We start from the raw sequence: 18676 nt of genomic DNA on the forward strand, positions 1-18676 counted from the left end.
TATTCATAAAAAACAGGTGGTTTTTTTTTTTTTATTTTATTTTTGCATATCAGTTTGCTTCCAGAAACATCCAGGCATGCAGGGTACAGCTGGTTTTCAATTGTGGTTTGTTTTCCCAATGACAGGAGTGTGTAGTTTGCAGCCGTCACCATAGCACAGTCCTGAGAGTCCCTCTGTGGAGTGATCACCCAGGAGTGCTTGGCAGTGGTTACTGGTGCTCCTGACACAGGGGGACCTTCTTGAACCTTCTTGTGACACCCAGGTGCCTTAATCTGATTTTCTGAAAAGGAAGTGATTTTTAAAATACTTAAACTTTTCAAAATGAATTTTTATTGAAGTATCATTGCTTTATAATGTTGTGTTAGTTTCTGCTGTACAGCAGAGTCAATCAGTTATACGTGTACATATTTGACATCACTGACTCAATGGACATGAGTTTGAGCAAGCTCCGGGTGATGGTGAAGGACAGGGAAGCCTCGAATGCTGCAGTCCACAGAGTCACAAAGAGTTGGACACAACTGAGCGACTGAGCAACAAATAGATATATATATATATATATATATGCCTCCCCTCTTTTTTGGATTTCCTTCCATTTAGGTCACCACAGAGCAGTGAGTAGAGTTCCCTGTGCTAAATAGTAGGTTCTCATTAGTTATATATAAAATACTTATTCCTTCCCATTTAGGTTACCACAGAGCAGTGAGTAGAGTTTCCTGTGCTAAATAGTAGGTTCTCACTAGTTATGTATAAAATACTTACATTTTAGTAATAACATACAAAAACATGTAGTTTTAGGTGGCTCAGACAATAGAGAATCTGCCAGCAATGCGGGAGCTCTGGGTTTGATCCCTAGGTTGGGAAGATCCCCTGGAGAAGGGAATGACAACTCACTCCAGTATTCTTGCCTGGAGAATCCCAGGGATAGAGGAGCCTGGTGGGCTACAGTCCATGCAGCTGCAAAGAGTTGGACATGACTAAGTGACTAACACTTTAAAGGGACATGTATATGTCTTTTATGAGTTTGAAGACTATATAAATGCAGTTGCAAATACCATTTCCTATAAAATATAGTGGCCTTTACATTTTCATTCTCTTTCTTTATGACCTAGGGAAACTATTAATATATGACACAGATAATCAGTTATGACAAGAGAGGCAAGCTGTTTTACATCCTTTGTTAAATTACTACAGATGTGCATGCTAGACATTGAAAATAAATAGAATTAAAATACATTTGTCTTACATAGTCTTGCTTTCTTTTAAAATGCAAACAAGGTACAAATAGGAGTAGGTTCTAAGTAGTCATTAATCTTTTTCATATGATGACGTGCATTTAAAAAAATATATAAAACAGCCATAGAAAAGTTACAGCTCTAATTAATAAGCAAATAAAAACAGGGCCTGTTTCAAAACTTCATATTTTTTTGGAATATATTCAGTATATAAACAGAGAGAGCTCCCAGTGGTTGCTTTTAAATAATCAAAATAGGATCATAATTGGCTACTTTCACCTTTGTGGGTGGAAACAAAAACTTCAGACATTTCCAAGGGTTCTTGGGATGGTGTGAGTCAGCCCAAGTGACATTCACCCATGTCCAACAGGAAAGAGCTCCTAGTGGATCATGTGTTGGCATCTCTGAGTCTACCAGGCCATGTGATCTGGTCTTTAATGTCTTCTTAGACTGAGGACTTCCATCTCTGCAGAGTGTTTTCATGCAGCAGATAGACTTTTAACCTCCCCTGTGTCCAGCTTTGTGAAATCTCACAAATGACTGAGCAGAAAGTTTCCAAACATCATAGTGGATTTTGATATCATATTTCATGAGCCAGTGACTCAAGGACTTCAGGGTTTCTTTCAGGGGTGATGAAAATGTTCAAAAATTGATTGTGGTGATGGTTGCCCAACTCTGCACACCAATATGCTAAACACCATTGGATTGTACCATTTATTTCATTTATGTTTGTTTTTTGGTCATGCTGTGTGGCATGTAGGATCTTAGTTCCCTGACCAGTGATCGAACCCCCACCCCTTGAGTTGGAAGCGCAGAGTCTTAACCACTGGACCACTAGGGAAGTCCCCTGAATTATACCCTTTAAATGGGTGAATTCAATGGTCTGTGAATTATACCTCAATAAAGGTATTATTTTAAAAAGTCAAATGAGGGTGGAGTGAGGAAGGAAAGCAAAGACAGAATCTCTATTGGATATTTATCTCAGTGAGTCATTCTGAACCTTTAGGATCCCAATTACTCACACATATCATGGAGAAATACTGGCAGTCTTCCTCAAAGGGGCCTTCTGGGAGGCACCCCACCAGCTCACTGACAAAGAGGAGCCTTCCAGCAGGCAACCCTGGCCTGTCTCGAGGCTGTGTACTGGGCTCTGGCCTCTGCATTCTGTGTAGAAGGCCCCTCCCTCTTTTAGCCACACAACAAACAGGGCTAAAGCTTCCCTCCACGATCACTGCCCCTTCCGTTTCTTCCCCATTTCTCAAGCCACACATTTGAGCTACACCATCGATGACATCAAGCCCCTGGAACACAGAAAATCATACAGAATCAACCCAGAGCGGGCTGACATTGATGTCTGTGGTTAGATCTGCACACGGAAAAGAAGCTGCAGATAAAGTTCGCCCCACACTCCTGCTCCTCACAGCGTGGCCCGGGGGTAGGCAGCTCCAGCATCACCTGGGATCCAGTTCAGAAATGGGGGCCCCATCCTGGGCCTAATGAATCCAAATCTGTCTTTCTACAAAACTCTGAGTGGTTCCTATGTATGTTACCACTTGCATGATGCTGACTCATCCACAGGAACTGGGCCTATGAACTCTGCCTTCCTACATATACTTTTGGATGAAATGCCTGAGTTCCTAACCAGCACTGTGCTCTCCCCACCTGTCTTGGTTACCAGCCCCCTGCACCCTCCATGTTGCTAAACTGAAGGGATAAGTCTCAGCCCAGAACCCTAACAGCAGCAGTTGACACACTAGCTTCCATCTTGAGGACACCTTTTCCCAGATGGCTTGCAGTAGGCTGTGCTTTCTTTGGCTTTCCCTCTTACTGGCCACCCTGTTTCAATATTATTTGCTGCTTCCTTGTTATTTTCCCAACTTCTTAATTTTGGAGGGTTTAGAATTCAGTGTTTGGACACCTTGGATATCTGCACATATTCCTTTGTTGATTTATCTAGTTCCATGGCTTTCTGTACCATTTATGCTGATGACTTCCCTTCCTTATCATCAGGCTTGCATCTCTCCTCTGCATTCCAGATCCAGAAGTCTAACAGCCTACTTGAAAAGTCTACTTGGATGTCTAATAAGCATCTCACCCTTAACATGCTTAAAATCAAGGCTCTCTCACGTTGTCCACTTAATGGCAACTCTGCACTTGCATGCTGCTGCTGCTGCTGCTAAGTCGCTTCAGTCGTGTCTGACTCTGTGTGACCCCATAGACGGCAGCCCACCAGGCTCTTCTGTCCCTGGGATTCTCCAGGCAAGAATACTGGAGTGGGTTGCCATTTCCTTCTCCAATGCATGCATGCATGCTAAGTCACTTCAGTCATGTCCAACTCTGTGCAGTCCCATGCACAGCAGCCCACCAGGCTCCTCTGTCCACGGAATTCTCTAGGCAAGAATACTGGAGTGGGTTGCCATTTCCTTCTCCACCCACCTTTGCATAACTTGAGCTAAAAAACCTTGAAGACATGATTAATACCTCTATTTCTCTCACATCAAACTTGCAGGCAATCAACAAATCCTATTGGCTCTATTCCAAATACATATCCAGAAGCCCAACTTAAAAATGGGCAAAAGATTTGAACAGACACTTCACCAAAGAAGATGAAATTAGATGCAGGGATTGCCAATGAGCATATGAAAAGATGCCCCAAATCCTTAGTCTTTAGGGAAATGCAAATCAAAACATGCATGAGATACCACTTCATACCCACTAGGGTGGCTATAATCAAAAACTTGGAAAATAACAAGTGTTGGAGAGGACGTGGAGAAATTGGAACTCTCATACAGTGCTGGTAGGAATGTAAAATGGTGCAGTCACTTTGGAAAATAGTTCGGCTATTTGTTAACAAGTTACGCAGCTACTTCCCTTATGGTTAAGTGGCTAAGATTCTGCACTCCCAATGCAGGGGGCTCGAATTATATCCCTGGTCAGGGAACTAGATCCCACATGCTGCAACTAAGAGTTTGCATGCCACAGCGAAGACCCGGTACAGCCAAATAAATAAAAATAAATATTGAAAAAAAGAAGAAGTTATATAAAAAACCCAGCACTTCCTCCCCTTGGTACATATTGAAGAGAAATGAAAACAGACATACACACAAAGACTTGTATGTGCATGTTCATAGCAGTATAATTCATAATAGTCAAAAAAGTGGAAGCAATCCAAATGTCCATCAATTGGTTCAGTAACATACAGGACTGAAGCAGTAATATGTGCTTTAGCAATGCTTCCCTGGTAGCTCAGTCAGTAAAGAATCTGCCTGCCATGCAGGAGACCTGGGTTCGATCCCTGGGCTGGGAAGATGCCCTGGAGAAGGAAATGGCTACCCACTCCAGTATTCTTGCCTGGGAAATCCTATGGACAGAGGAGCCTGGAGGGCTACAGTGCATGGGGTCAAACACTACTTAGTGACTAAGCCACAACCACCACTGTGGAAACATTAGCTAAGTGAAAGAAGCCAGTCACAAAAGACCACACTTCCTATGAGTCCATTTATAGGAAATGTCCAGAATAGGCAAACCCAGAGACAGAAAGTAGATGAGCCTGGGGTTGGGGGTAGGACTGGGAAGTGACTGCCTTTGTGCACAAGGGATCCAACCAGGGTGATGGAGCCGCTCTGCAATTGGATTGTGATGGCTATACAAAGTCTAACATTCATTCAACTGTGTGCTTAAAATAGTGACTTTTATTATATGTAAATTGTACTTCAGTAAAGCTGGTAAAAGTATCCAGAATCTGACTGCATCATGGTCTCTGCCACCATCCTGTATCTCAGCCAGCATCATCCCCCACCTGGGTGACCACAACACCTTGCTAAGTGGTTGCCTGACTTCCACTCTTGTCCCTTGGGTGTATTTCCAACACAACAGCCAGAGGGATTCTCGGAAATATGCACATCAAATCATGTCACCCCTCTATTCAAAACTCTCTGTTAGTTTCTGTCTCTATGAGAAAAGCGAAGTTCTTACGTGGTCTTTCTTTAAAACTTTACCTGTCTGGCCCCTCTGCTACTTTACCTCTGGCCCCTCAACTTTCTCCTGCCTTTCCCAACTCACCGCCACTTCCCTACTCACTATGTCCTGCACTCAGTCACGCTGGCCTCCTGCTAGTCCTTGACTGTGCCAGGCACACGCCTGCCCCTAGGACCTTTGCATGGGCTGTTGCTTCTGCCTGGGATGCTCTTGTCCCAGATTCCTAACAACTTAACTTACCTTTCTCAAGCCATACCTCAAATGTCATCTTGGGCAGTGAAGCTTTTCTGGCTGTTTATTACGTTTCCTAGCACGCTGTTTTGTTTTGTTTTGTTTTTCATGGAGCTTATTTGCTACTTAAATTCAATGCCTTGCTTATATAATTTATTGTCTGCTTCCTCCCTCCCCCAACTAAATTGTGAACTCCATAGGGTCAGGGATGTTTGCCTTTTTGGTTCACAGCCCCTAGGACAGTTCCTGGCCCATAGAAAAGCTTCAATAAATATTTGTGGAAGTTCTGTACTTAAGAAAACCAGAAAAGCCAGGAATGTGACCTATCGATATGAAGGATTAAAAGCAAGTTTAGAAGGAGTGATTGTAATTTACAACAGGCAAAACAGTTTCAGAGTGGAGAGAATGGAGAACTGGAAAAGAGAGAACATACATTTTTTTTCCATAATATTTTTGAGCTTTTCTTCCCCATGTAGTGTCTTTGAGTGAGCATCAGATACACCTTCAAGTATTATGCCACATGCTCAAACTAGCGTACAGACAGTTGTCCAGTTGTCTTATAACTTTCCCTTTCTTTTGCATTTTCCATTTTCATGTTCAATAGCATTGTCACCAGAAATAAGTAAGGAAAAGGAAATAAAAAATAAAATTCTACTTGTTCACTGTGTTACTTGCCAGAAGACCCTACAAATATTTGATAAGGAATAGAATTAAAAGAGCTGCTTGGTGATTTTCTTGTTGTTTTGACCTAATTATTTATGCATTACAGACTGTACTTGACTATAGATCAGTACTTCTAAAAGTGGGTCTTTTATATACCCTATTTGCAACTTAAGAGGTTTTTTTAAGCTTTTGTGCATTTGTTTTTTGTTCCAATTCAGTGGTTTTTAGTGAATTCACAAAGTTGTATACGCATCACCATTACCCAATGTCAGAACATTTTCATCCCTAAAAAGAAACCCTGTACCCATTAGCAGTCCCTCTTCATTCCCCTGTCCCCCCAGCCCCTGGCAACTATTCGTCTATCTGCCATCTCTATGGACTTGCCTGTCCTGGGCATTTCCTATAAATGGAATCATGCAATATGTGGTCTGTTGGTGTCTGGCTTCTTTCACATGAGTGGTTTTTTGAAAACTCAAGAAGCCATCTTTTACTAACCAAAAGAACTCTACTGACCTTTATTTAAAGTGCAGCTCTAACTGAATTTACGTAAATAATTTAATATTTACATCTGTCACAATTGCACTTCTTCAGACTTTTGTGTCAGCAATTATTTTTGGTTAACCACATGCCAAATTTGACATTTTGAAAGCAAAAACCCCCTTTTATCTATAGGATAAAGGTCATAAATTTTGTTTTCTTTAAGAAAAAGGAAATTTGGATATTTCCCCCTAGTTTCTTAATTTAGTTGGCAAAGATGGGTTTAATCAAATGTCATCACTATAACCGTTGTAAGGACTAAAGTTAGGAATTCTTAGCAACATATTAGATCAATCTTCCGTCCTCTCCATGTCTCTGTCTAAAACACACATACCCTGTGGTGTAAAATTATTGTGCATTTGAATTGTATGGTTTGTTGTAAAGTAGTGCCTTCCTCATACAATTTTATCATATCTCTAGGCTGGAGGATTTCGCACTTAGCTAATCCTATGAATTGTTCTCTATCCTATCTCTATTTTATCATTGCCTTATATTATTTGTGGACATGTTTTTTCCCCCTGAATTGTCCATCAAGTTCCCTGTGCACATCTTAGTTGTATTTATCTCTCTCAAAGCCCTGAGGCTAACTCTGCTTAATGAGACTTTGTAAAATAGATTTTTACTTCGAGTGTAATTTCAGTATGAGTTCCTATGTGTTTGTATTCTTCATATTCCATCTCTCACTTTGGAAGCCTGCATCCAAATTTAATAAACTAGATCAAATGTTACTATTGTTTAGGTTTCAAACCCAACCTCCAGAAAAAGAACTTCTTCAAAATAAATTTATTTCATTGCTGTTATGCACTGTAAAACTTATCAAATTAATAAAACAAAGCCCTGAGTGGTAAGAGCTCTGTTAGACTGTGTTACTGTTCAAATATTTGGTGACCCTCCCAGTGAGCCAGTTGTAGAACACCACACCACTCAGATCAGATTTGCCACGTGACGTGCAGTGCCCCTCCCTTTAGAAGGAATGTACATCCCAGTGGGTGATACACATGGGTGGAAACGATGAATGTCACTTCTGGGTGGGAGCTCTAAGAGCTAGCAGGGATATTAGTTTGGTCCTTTTTCTTTCAACCACTGAGACCTGCAATACATCAGACAGAGGCTGCTCTGCTAGCTCAGGTTCATCAGTTTGGATCCAGCAGGATGACATGGGGCGGAGCCCCAGCTGACCCATAATGGACGTGAAGGTGAGGAATACATCTTCATTTTTGTAAGCCACGGAGATTTGGGGAGGGGTCATCTTTTTCTACCATTGCCGTGGCTAAGCCTAAGTGAGGCCGATCCAAAAATATCAAGAAAGGTATAACTCCATTTAGCTGCATTTATATGATGAATCACAGTAAGTTGGCACTAGATAATCTATAAGATACATTCTAACTCTGTACCATTCAGAGTTCCTAGTTGCAAATAAAGATATCAACTTAGAAAAGGAATTTCTTGGGGAGATACTGGGTAGCTCTTAGAGGCAAGGATAGAGCGTGGAGTTTAGACACTGGGGCCGTCCCAGGTGGTGCAGTGATAAAGAATCCTCCTGCCAATGCAGGAGACACAGGAGACGCAGCTTTGATCCCGAGGTCAGGAAGATCCCCTGGAGGAAGAAATGGCAAGCCACTTCAGTACTCTTGCCTGGAGAACCATGGACAGAGGAGCCTGGTGGGTTATAGTCCATAGGGTTGCACACACATGCACAAGAAAAACAGGAATCCAGATCGTGAATGACTTAATTAAGATGCTGTCTTTGTGAGGTACTAGATTCTGCCACTGGTATCATCACCACTGGCATTATCTGTGGTCACTGGATACCCCGAGACTCCGACCTTCAAAGAGAGTATGTGATTGGCCAGAGTATCACATTGGCAGCTAGGATTTCAACATATGCATTTTGAAGGGATACAAATTTTCAGTCTACAGTAAGACAACTTGTTAAACTCTTTGGTAAATTTTCTATAGTCTCCTTTGGATTTTGTCAGCATATCATGTGTTTAATACTGTTTTGTTTCTCCCTTTGCAGTCGTCATACTTGTTCTTTCTTTTACTACTGTGGGCTAGGACCTCCAGTGCAATATTAAAGAGACATACTTACCTTTTTCCTGCTTTACAGCGCATACTTACAGATTTTAACTATTAAGAATCAATGATATTCAGTGTAGGTTTTCAAAGATATTCTTCATGAGGTTAAGAAACTTGCCTTTTATTCCTGGTTTGCTGAGATTATCACAAATGGCTATTAATTGAATGTACTATTTTCTTCATCTATTGAATTGATTGTATGTTTTCTCCTTCTTTTAAACTGTTAATGTTAAACCACCCTTGCATTCCTGTTCAGTTCAGTTCAGTTGCTCAGTCGTGTCCGACTCTGTGACCCCATGGACTGCAGCATGCCAGGCTTCCCTAAGCATATATTCCTGAGATACATTTAAATTGTCATGATTTATTCAATTCTATTGTTGTTGCTGCTGTTTTAACTTTATTTAGTTAGTTATTTTTCGCTGTGCTGGGTCTATGTTGCTGCACTTGGGCTTTCTCCAGTTGTGGTGAGCAGAGGCTATTCTCTAGCAGCGGTGCAAGGGCTTCTCATAGAGGTGGCTTCCCATGTTACAGAGCACAGGCTCTAGGGCTCGCTGGTTTCAGTAGTTGTGGCGTGTGAGCTTAGTTGCTCCATGGCATGTGTGATCTTCCTGGACCAGGGATCGAACCAGTGTCCCCTGCATTGCTGGGCAGACTCTTAACCACTGGACCACTATGGAAGCCCCTGTTGTTTTGGTTTTTCTTGATTATGAGTCACTTTTTGCTGCTTCTTGGCATGGCTAGTATTTTTTTGTTGTGTGCTGGGCATTGTGGATAAATGAAAAATAAATGCTCTAGTTAATATCTTCCACCACTGAGAGTTCCCTCTGTCCTCCAATAGGCAGATAGGCTGAGGGATTTATCATTTAATCCAGTCAGGGATTGAGTTCAGGCTGAGTCTAACTATAGCTGTGGCCAGCAGCCTGAACCAGATTGGGTTCATGCTGATGACATGAGAGGATATGCCTATGTGGATGACAGTGACATGAGAGGAAAGAAATTGCTTATGTGAGCACGATAGTGGTCTCAGCTCTTGTACCGAAAAGGTCAAGAAAGCTGCTGATGTGCATCAGGTGCTCAGATGTTCGGCAGTGGGGAGGTAGGAGGACCACACTTTCGTGTTACTGTCCTGAGTTCTAGGAGCAGCTCAAAGTTTTAGATGTGTCTGGGATTTGGAAGGACTTCTATCTGAAGGAATAAGTTGCTAAGATAACTGGATTTTTGTCTGGCTCTTACCAGTGGAGCCTAAGGCAAAGATTTCTAAAGGTTGCCTAATATTGCTTCAGTAAAAAATTTCCACCTATTGTTGTTGTTGTTGTTCAGTCACTCATCCATGTATGACTCTTTGCAACTTATTTTCACCTATTTCTACCTATTGCCCAAAAGCATATTATAATGTGGGATTCAAAATTTCAGTAATTACCCAAAATTCTACTCCCGTAACAATTCAACTGTTTTGATTTTCCTACTTCCTTTCCGTTCTTCTTCTTCTTTTTTTAAATAAACACTCATATGTACAAAGACCCACACAAACACACACAAACATATTTTTACATACCATGGTATGCCTGGGATTTTCCTTCTGCTGCCCTTAAAGGTGAAGTTCAGTTTATGACTCACATTCATCAGGAAATCAGCAAAGGGATCAAATTCCCCACCTCATTCCTGAAGGTTAATGCCTGTTTTATTCTGCCCTCTGTAATTACCTGGGTTATGCTATGTTTACAGTGTGGGAAAGAAAGAGCAGCCCTATTCAACACCTACTTATTATTTTTAAGATAGCACATTAGATCTAGTTATGACTAGAAAAACAAATATAATTTCAGCTTTTCCACCAATTCTGAAGATTTTGTAAGTTTGCATCTTTATTTATAATTTTATTGGCTGCAGCAATGTGCTAGGTTCTTAGTGAACTGCCGTCCCCTCAACTTGCACCAGCCCTACCCACTGCCATCTTTGGGGCTCAGTTTGAATCACCTCCTCACTCACACATTCTCTGGTCCCATCACCCTGTATTCCCACCAGCTGCACCTCGTTTATTTCCTTCAAGGCCCTTCATCCAATTTATAACTGTACATTCATGTACTTACTTACTGAATGTCTCCTCTACACTTCTGAGCTCTCTTAGGAAACAGACTGAATCTATTTTATTCAGCAAGGTCAGGTCATATGATATAATATAAACACAGCTGGAGGATAGAAGCAAAAATGTGGGAGAGTGTCTGGGGACACCCCTGAATTACTCCAGTGTCTTGTCTATCTGCTGTAGTCTCAGTACTTGAGGGGCCACATTTCTGATTATTTTTCTTGTTGAGTCACTCAGTTGTGTCCAACGCTTTTGTGACCCCATGGACTGTAGCCCGCCAGGCTCCTCTGTCCATGGGATTTCCCCAGCAAGAATCCTGAAGTGGGTTGTCATTTCTTTCTCCAGGGGATCCTCCCCACCCAGGGATGGAACCCAGGTCTCCTGCATCTCCTGCATTGGCAGGCAGATTCTTTACCACTGAGCCACCAGGGTCTGATTATTCAGATTTGTCTTTTAATGGTCAAATTGCCTACCATTGAGTTCTGTGTTTTTCCTTATATGTTAAAAGTATAATCAATTTAATTTTTTTGGCTCTGCCTTGAGGCATGTGGGATCTTCGTTCCCAGACCAGGGATCCAGCCCACACACCCCTTGCAGTGGCAGCACAGGATCTTAACCACTAGACCTCCAGGGAAGTCCACAATCAATTTAATTATGGTCAATATTTCTTATTGATTATAATAAATATGATATTTATTGATTATAATAAATATTATAATATTTACTTACTTGTAGCTTTTCATCAGACATACCAGAGGTGATCTCTTTCAGACTCCAGCTTTAAATGGAGTATTAACTCCCAGCACTCATAGTAATAAGTAGGTGTTACTTAAGGAAAGGCATGATTAATGCCCAGCAATCTTGATCTCTTTTTCCGCCTTGAGTGATGCACTAGATGTTTACAGAATATAAAGGCAAAAACCCTAATTATATGAAGGGAGCCAAACTAGGTCAGTTCTTCAATGTTTTTCATTAATAAATAAGTTCATGAAGCAAGAGCAATAGAGACCATATTTATCTAACTTGTGTCAGCTTGCCAACTATACACATCCACAGGAAAAATCCCCAAACTTGCCCTTCAGGGAAGAATCTTTCCACTCAGCCTACTCTCGCATTGTCATATCAATTAGGTAAAGAAGTGAATGGTGGAAGAGACCAGAATATACAAGTATTCTTAAGTGTCAGTTGGCTAGTGTCCAAGTAAGAGTTATTTCAGAAAAAGTACCTTTCCATATTCTTTCTTTGGGGCTTCCCTCATAGCTTAGTTGGTAAAGAATCTGCCTGCAATGCAGGAGACCTGGGTTTGATTCCTGGGTCAGGAAGATCCCCTGGAGAAGGAAATGGCAAGCCACCCCAGTACTCTTGCTTAGGGAATCCCATGGACAGAGGAGCCTGGTGGGCTACAGTCCATGGGGTCCCAAGAGTTGGACATGACTGAGCGACTAAACCACCACCACCATGTTCTTTCTTCAGGTGCTGACTATGGCTACAACCAGATATGTCTATATGGCTCACTCACATTTTGAAACAGCCTAAGAATCACTTGTAGGGCCTTCTTAGGACCCTTTCTTGAAAATTCTTAGATTTCTCAAGGCTTTCTTTAAGTCAAGATACACTAATTTCATAAGTGCACAGATTAATAGCTGGTTGGTATTAGCGATTATGACGATAAACCCTTACTGCATCACTCCTTGTCTATGATTATGACATAGATCTAGAATTTTTCAGATAGCATTTCCTTAGTGACCCATGGCTTCTTTGTTGCAATTTAGTCCACTGGATCTAACACTGTCTATTTTGGTGTTCTTTTGAAAGATTAAAGTTCTTACATGTTTTGTTGTGTAGTTTTAATTATGTGTTTTAAAATAAGCCAATGAATCTCTTCATCCTCCCTATTATCAGTAGATTTGCATTTTATAAACCTTTACTTATATTTGCTAGGGGAAATACCCTGCATGGATATGATTTTTTTCTATGAAAGAAAAATTCATTTAAGCTTAAACTAGAATTCAGTCACATGCCTCACTTTCACAAGGATTCTAAAATTGCCTTTTATGCTTGTGACAAACTCTCTCAAATGGAACTGTTCTAGTACTGAATAATTACCTTAGATTCCTTACCCAAAATTGACTTCCTAAAGAGCCAGAAAGTGAAGAGGAACTAAAGAGCCTCTTGATGAAAGTGAAAGAGGAGAGTGAAAAAGTTGGCCTAAAGCTCAACATTCAGAAAACTAAGATCATGGCATCTGGTCCCATCACTTCATGGGAAATAGATGGAGAAACAGTGGAAACAGTGTCAGACTTTATTTTTGGGGGCTCCAAAATCACTGCAGATGGTGATTGCAGCCATGAAATTAAAAGACGCTTATTCCTTGGAAGGAAAGTTATGACCAACCTAGATAGCATATTCAAAAGCAGAGACATTACTTTGCCAACAAATGTCCGTCTAGTGAAGGCTATGGTTTTTCCAGTGGTCATGTATGGATGTCAGAGTTGGACTGTGAAAAAAGCTGACTGCCGAAGAATTGATGTTTTTGAACTGTGGTGTTGGAGAAGACTCTTGAGAGTCCCTTGGACTGCAAGGAGATCCAACCAGTCCATTTTAAAGGAGATCAGTCCTGGGTATTCTTTGGAAGGACTGATGCTGAAGCTGAAACTCCAATACTTTGGCCACCTCATGCAGAGAGTTGACTCATTGGAAAAGACTCTGATGCTGGGAGGGATTGGAGGCAGGAAGAGAAGGGGAGGACAGAGGATGAGATGGCTGGATGGCATCACCAACTCGATGGACATGAGTTTGAGTAAACTCCAGGAGTTGGTGATGGACAGGGAGGCCTGGCATGCTGCTATTCATGGGGTCGCAAAGAGTCGGACAGGACTGAGCGAGTGAACTGAACTGAAAGAGCCAGAGGTTAATGATTGTGGGCCCAGGAAACAATAAAGGTGAGATCCTTTTCTTGGAAAGTAAACAAACTAAATCTGCCCTACAAAATATATTTATAGAGGGACTAAAAATCCCTCTCTGGTCTCCAGTATCGACCTGCACTTAACTCCGTATTTCAAGTGAGGAATTAAGAGTTCCAATACCGCCTTTTCCCACTGCTTCTTTATACATTTCCCCACTACTGCTTTATATTTAGAGAGGCGGGAGGCAGTAAAAATTTTAAGAGCAAGGAAATTTTAAAAAATTAATCAAAAAATCCTGTTATTTCACAGTATCACAGATGTTTTCATTTTTCAATCTATTCACTTGTCTATTTGCATATTCATTTCGCCGCGTAGTCATAGCATCGTGTGACAGTGCTTTTGCGGTCTGTTTATTCCCATTTTACGTCAGCTTTTAAAGGTAACTAGTATCCGTGCTGTCTTTTCCCGAGAACGCAACCCGAAGAAAACCCGTGATTCAGCTAGAGGGGATCGGCAAGGAGTGGGTGAGGGCAGGGCGGAGGCGACCTCGAGGCCCCGCGCCCCGATTCCCCCAATCAGGCCCCGCCCCGACTTCCCAGGGCTCCTGCCGACCAGGCCCCGCCCCACCTTCCCAGGGCTCCCGCCACCCCGGGCCCCGCCCCGCCGACTAGGTCCCGCCCGCTTTTCCCGGGCCCCGCCCCGGCCCGTCGCCATGTTGTTCCCTCCGTGCAGGACGGGGGCAACCGCAGACTGACCCGCGCCGTGCCGCCGACGTCTCCTGCCTGCTGGCTCCTCGACCCTCTTCACTTTTTTTCCCTGCCCCCGGACGGACCGGCCCGAAGCTCCCGAACTTATTCCGTGTGGCCGTGAGGTGAGCGGAGCGCCGACTCCCCTCGGGGCTGGGCGGGGGTTGGGGCCAGCTGCGCGGGCGTCAGGGTCTGAGCGGAGCCCGCCGACGGCGAGTGCGGCCTGGGCTTCGGGCACTGGGGCGGGGGGCGCGCGCGGCCAGTGCGGGTCATTTTTCCGCACCCCCCGGGAGAAGGGACGACTTGTAGACCCTTGCCTCCTACTGTGTCTGACGCAGGTGGAAAGACGGGGTCCCACACCTACACACCCGGGGAGAGAGATACACGCCCCAAGACAGACACCTAAAAGTCCTGGAGACGCACACGGGGAAAGAGATCCATTAGCAGCTGGGATCAGGGAGAGGGACACAGCCACACAAACCCCTAGGCGGGAGAGGGCATATGCTACCCGCAGGGAAACACGCATACACGGAGAAATCCACCCAGGCACCCCAAAGCAACCCACTCTGACGTGACTCACAGAAAGCAGAGGCGCTCACGATTTGATACTGGCGACTTCTGACCTGCTTCCCAGGTGAACGTTTGCTGAGGTGTTAGTACCACTCCGGAGACGAGGGGGGAAATATAAAACTAATCCTAGGGGCTGGAGGCGGTTTGGGCCGTTATCGGATGCAGACTCTGGCCAAGGTTTCCGAATGGCGTTCTTCTCGTTCTTCCAACTTCGTTTTTTAAAGAGACAAGATGAAAATTTTAAGTGCCGATTTAATTAAGTCGAAGAGTATCAGTTGGGTTTGGGTTTTTTTTTTTTTTCAAGTGATGATACATCCCGTGACCAGGGTTCTTTTGAGGAATGACTTCGGGTAGTTTCCAAATCGTCACGTGAACACGCTCTTTATGTAGGATTTCGGCGGCCTGATAAAAATAGATTTTGGTTGCTTTTTAAAAAATTAATGAAAAATTATTTTTCGTGCTTGTCTTTCTCTGCCATCATAATTGTAGTGGAAAATCGCTAAATTGCCTGTAATCTCAGAAACTTTTCGGTGGAACAAAACTCAAGACATGAAGGAAGCTCAGTACTCTTCTGCCACGGACCTTTAAGGAGACTGTTTTTCGTTTCTCTTTTTCTTTGTTTTCTTTTCTCTGGTGTGGCCGTCTGTTGTCTTCAGTTTTTTGTGTGTGGATATTGTATTAATAGTAAATTCCTCTAGTTTATACTAAAAAGCTTCTGGCTTGCTGACTTATTTACTTTGGAGAGTTTTGTGAGTTGGAGAGATTTTTGGTTTGTCATTTGTCAGGTTAGAATAGACTGAGGAAAACTAAGTAGAACACTGTTGGCCTTGACTCCTGGCCGAGTTCTTGGAGACTAAGGAAATACTTCAGTGCTGTTCGCTCTTGTCCAAGCTCTCCTCTTTCCATTTTTTCTTCCTCCGCCACTTTTTCCATCTAGACTGTGGTTCTCTGGAGGACTGAAGATAAGAGCCAGGATTCCGAGTAGGCCCCTGTGAATTTAGAGTGCTAGTGAGGGGTGGCATTTGACAACCTCTGCAGCCTTTTTGGTTCACACATGTGAGAGAGTGCTGCAGGCATCTATTGAGTAAAGACCAGGGGTGCTGCTCAACATCCTACAATGCACAGGACAGCTCCTCACAGAGAGTTGCCCAGCTCAAAATGTTGCTTGTGCTGGGGTTGAGAAATCCCGCTTGACGTCAGTCCATGTAACTCCAGAGCTCACAGTCAGTGCTTCTCTAAGTCCTTCAAATGTGCTGTCGGTTCTTGTTTAGGAAACTTCCTGGACTTGGGAACTTGAAGAGATTTCCCTTGACTGAGAGACATATTCATTCATTTGATAGAATAAGAGTGACCAAAAATTTTCTGATAACAGAAATCTCCCCCTGCTCCCCCTTTCTATTTCGTTGGCAAAAGTGTTGGAGAGAACTTGAGGGGCATTCGGGGCCTTTGAAGCTGACTTAGGAAATTTGGTTTCAGTATTCGAATTGTCAGCAAACATTTTCTGAGTAGCTCTTCGGTTGCTGATAAAAAGGTGCTAGTGATACCAAGGGCAGTGGGGAGTCCCCCCCTCCCTGAAGCGTACAGTCTGATCACAGTCATGAGATTGGGATCTAACTTTGTCTTCCCACAAAGTTCATTACCCAGCCTACTCAAGGTCGTGGGCCAGGTGTTTTTAAACAAAACATTTGCAAACCAGCTCATAGGTACCTGTTTCATGGTATTTACTGTGTGTGGACTTAGGTGAAATGGGGAAAGGTTGATGTGTTTTTCTTTTTGTGTTCAATTTTATTGGAGGAGGTCATGGCAACTCACTCCGGTATTCTTGCCTGGAGAATTCCATGGACAGAGGAGCCTGGCAGGCTACAGTCCATGGGGTCACAGAGTCAGACACGACTGAGCAGCTACCACATAGTTGGTTTACAATGTTGTGTTAGTTTCCAGTGTGTAGCATAGGGACTCAGTTATACATATTCATTCTTTTTCACATTCATTTCCCATATAGGTTATTACAGAATATTGAGTAGAATCCTCTGTGCTACTCAGTTGGACCTTGTTGATTATCTGTTTTATATATAGTAGTGTGTGTATGTTAATCCCAAGCCCTGGTTGATGTGGTTTTGATAACTTTGTAAGTTGAACACTTGTGAATATTTACAAGAAACAAATCGAGAAGCCATTCTTGTTGAGTATAAAATTCTTCCTTAAATTAGCTTCAGTGGACAATAATTCTGCATGGATTTTATCAATGAATTCAAAAAATAAGCAATAAAAAATTTTAATTGATTTTTGCATTCTTTCCTGACTTTTTCCAGCATGTTTTCATCATGCCTAAAACTAGCCCCTTCAGTCCATGTACTGCTTCATTCTGGTGGCAGATGTAACTCCTAGGTGAACTTTGTGAGTGAGAGGAGTCCTAAAGGCTTGGCCCTGAAAGTTCCCTGGTGGCATATTAAGACTTGGGGCCTTCACTGCCGTGGCCTGGGTTCAGTTGCTGGTTGGGGAAACTGAGATCCTGAAAGCTCTGCAGCGTGGCCAGAAAAAAAAAAAAAAAAAGATTGGTTCTATTTAGGAATTGCTGTGAGAGTGTTATTCATTTGGTCAACATGGCATCTTTTGTGAGGAGCTTTGCTTTTTGCCTTGTGCTGATGGACACTGAGTGTGTTCATTGCCAATGAATAGATTTTTCTGCCTTGTATCAGAAGTTGTCTGCTGTGGGGTAGAGGGGATGCTGAATTATACACCTGAAAATGATTGCTATCAAGTGCAGTCTACCAAAGGGATGTGTGCTCTGTTACTACTGCAGGGGTTTTATCCTGGGGAGAATCAAGAGAATGGTGCAGGAGGAGCACCCCCTGCTCTGGGGAGTCTTGCTCCATGTGCACTTGGTTTGCTGCTCTGGCCAAGTTAGGTCACCACATTTCTTTGTAACATTGAGCTGGTTGTACTTTGTAATGCCTTTGTGGATCTATGACACCAAGTAAAGACATCAAATTATTGGCTTCCAAGTACAGATATACCTCGGAGATATTTTGGATTTGGTTTCAGACCAAAGGTTTTGGTTTTTCACTGCTTATGAAAGTTACAAGACGTTTATACCATACCTGTGTGTTATGCCTAAAAAAACCAACATACACACTTTAATTAAAAAATACTTTGTGGCTGAAAATTGTTGGCCATCGTCTGAGCCTTCAGTGAGTTGTAATCTTTTTGCACTGCTGATATCACTGATCACAGATCACGGTAACAAATATAATAATAATGAACAAGTTTAAAATAATGCAAGAATTATGAAAACGTGATGCAGAGACAAGCAGTGAGCAAATACTGTTGGAAAATGGCGCTCATAAACTTGCTTCATGCAGAGTGCCAGAAACCTTCAGTTTGTAAAAAGCCCCTAATAACTGTGAAGCACAGTAAAAGGAGGGCTGCCTGGAGTTCTGCCTCAGGCAAGCTGGTGAAGCAACAGAAGGAAATAAGCCAAATGGAAAAGTGTGTGTGTGTCTGTGTGTGTGAGAAACAGGTCTCACTTGAAAGGTAGCTTGGTAATAAATTTGTTAATCAAAACCAAGGAAAAGAAAATAGAGCCTGTGACTAAGTAGATCATCAACAGAACATGTATTAAGAATTTTTTTTTTGAGGGGGTTGGTAAAC

General features: G+C 42.6%; 1 protein-coding gene and 1 long non-coding RNA gene across 3 annotated transcripts in view; one reads left to right on the plus strand and one right to left on the minus strand.

The window, feature by feature from the left end:
- LOC113887802 lies at window positions 1–15562 on the minus strand. Its single transcript, XR_003509836.1, has 2 exons — window positions 15036–15562; window positions 1–280 (listed from the first exon to the last, which is right to left on the minus strand). It is a non-coding gene; the product is annotated as an uncharacterized LOC113887802 (long non-coding RNA).
- Window positions 14395–18676, plus strand: part of RAB9A (RAB9A, member RAS oncogene family) — a 19527-nt gene continuing 15245 nt past the window's right edge. For both annotated transcript variants that reach the window (XM_027535025.1, XM_027535026.1), the window contains exon 1: window positions 14395–14580. The gene's annotated coding sequence lies outside the window, so the exon portion shown is untranslated. The remainder of the gene's footprint in view (window positions 14581–18676) is intronic.

This window comes from Bos indicus x Bos taurus, chromosome X (assembly GCF_003369695.1).
Source record: "Bos indicus x Bos taurus breed Angus x Brahman F1 hybrid chromosome X, Bos_hybrid_MaternalHap_v2.0, whole genome shotgun sequence".
NCBI classification, from domain to species: Eukaryota; Metazoa; Chordata; class Mammalia; order Artiodactyla; family Bovidae; genus Bos; species Bos indicus x Bos taurus.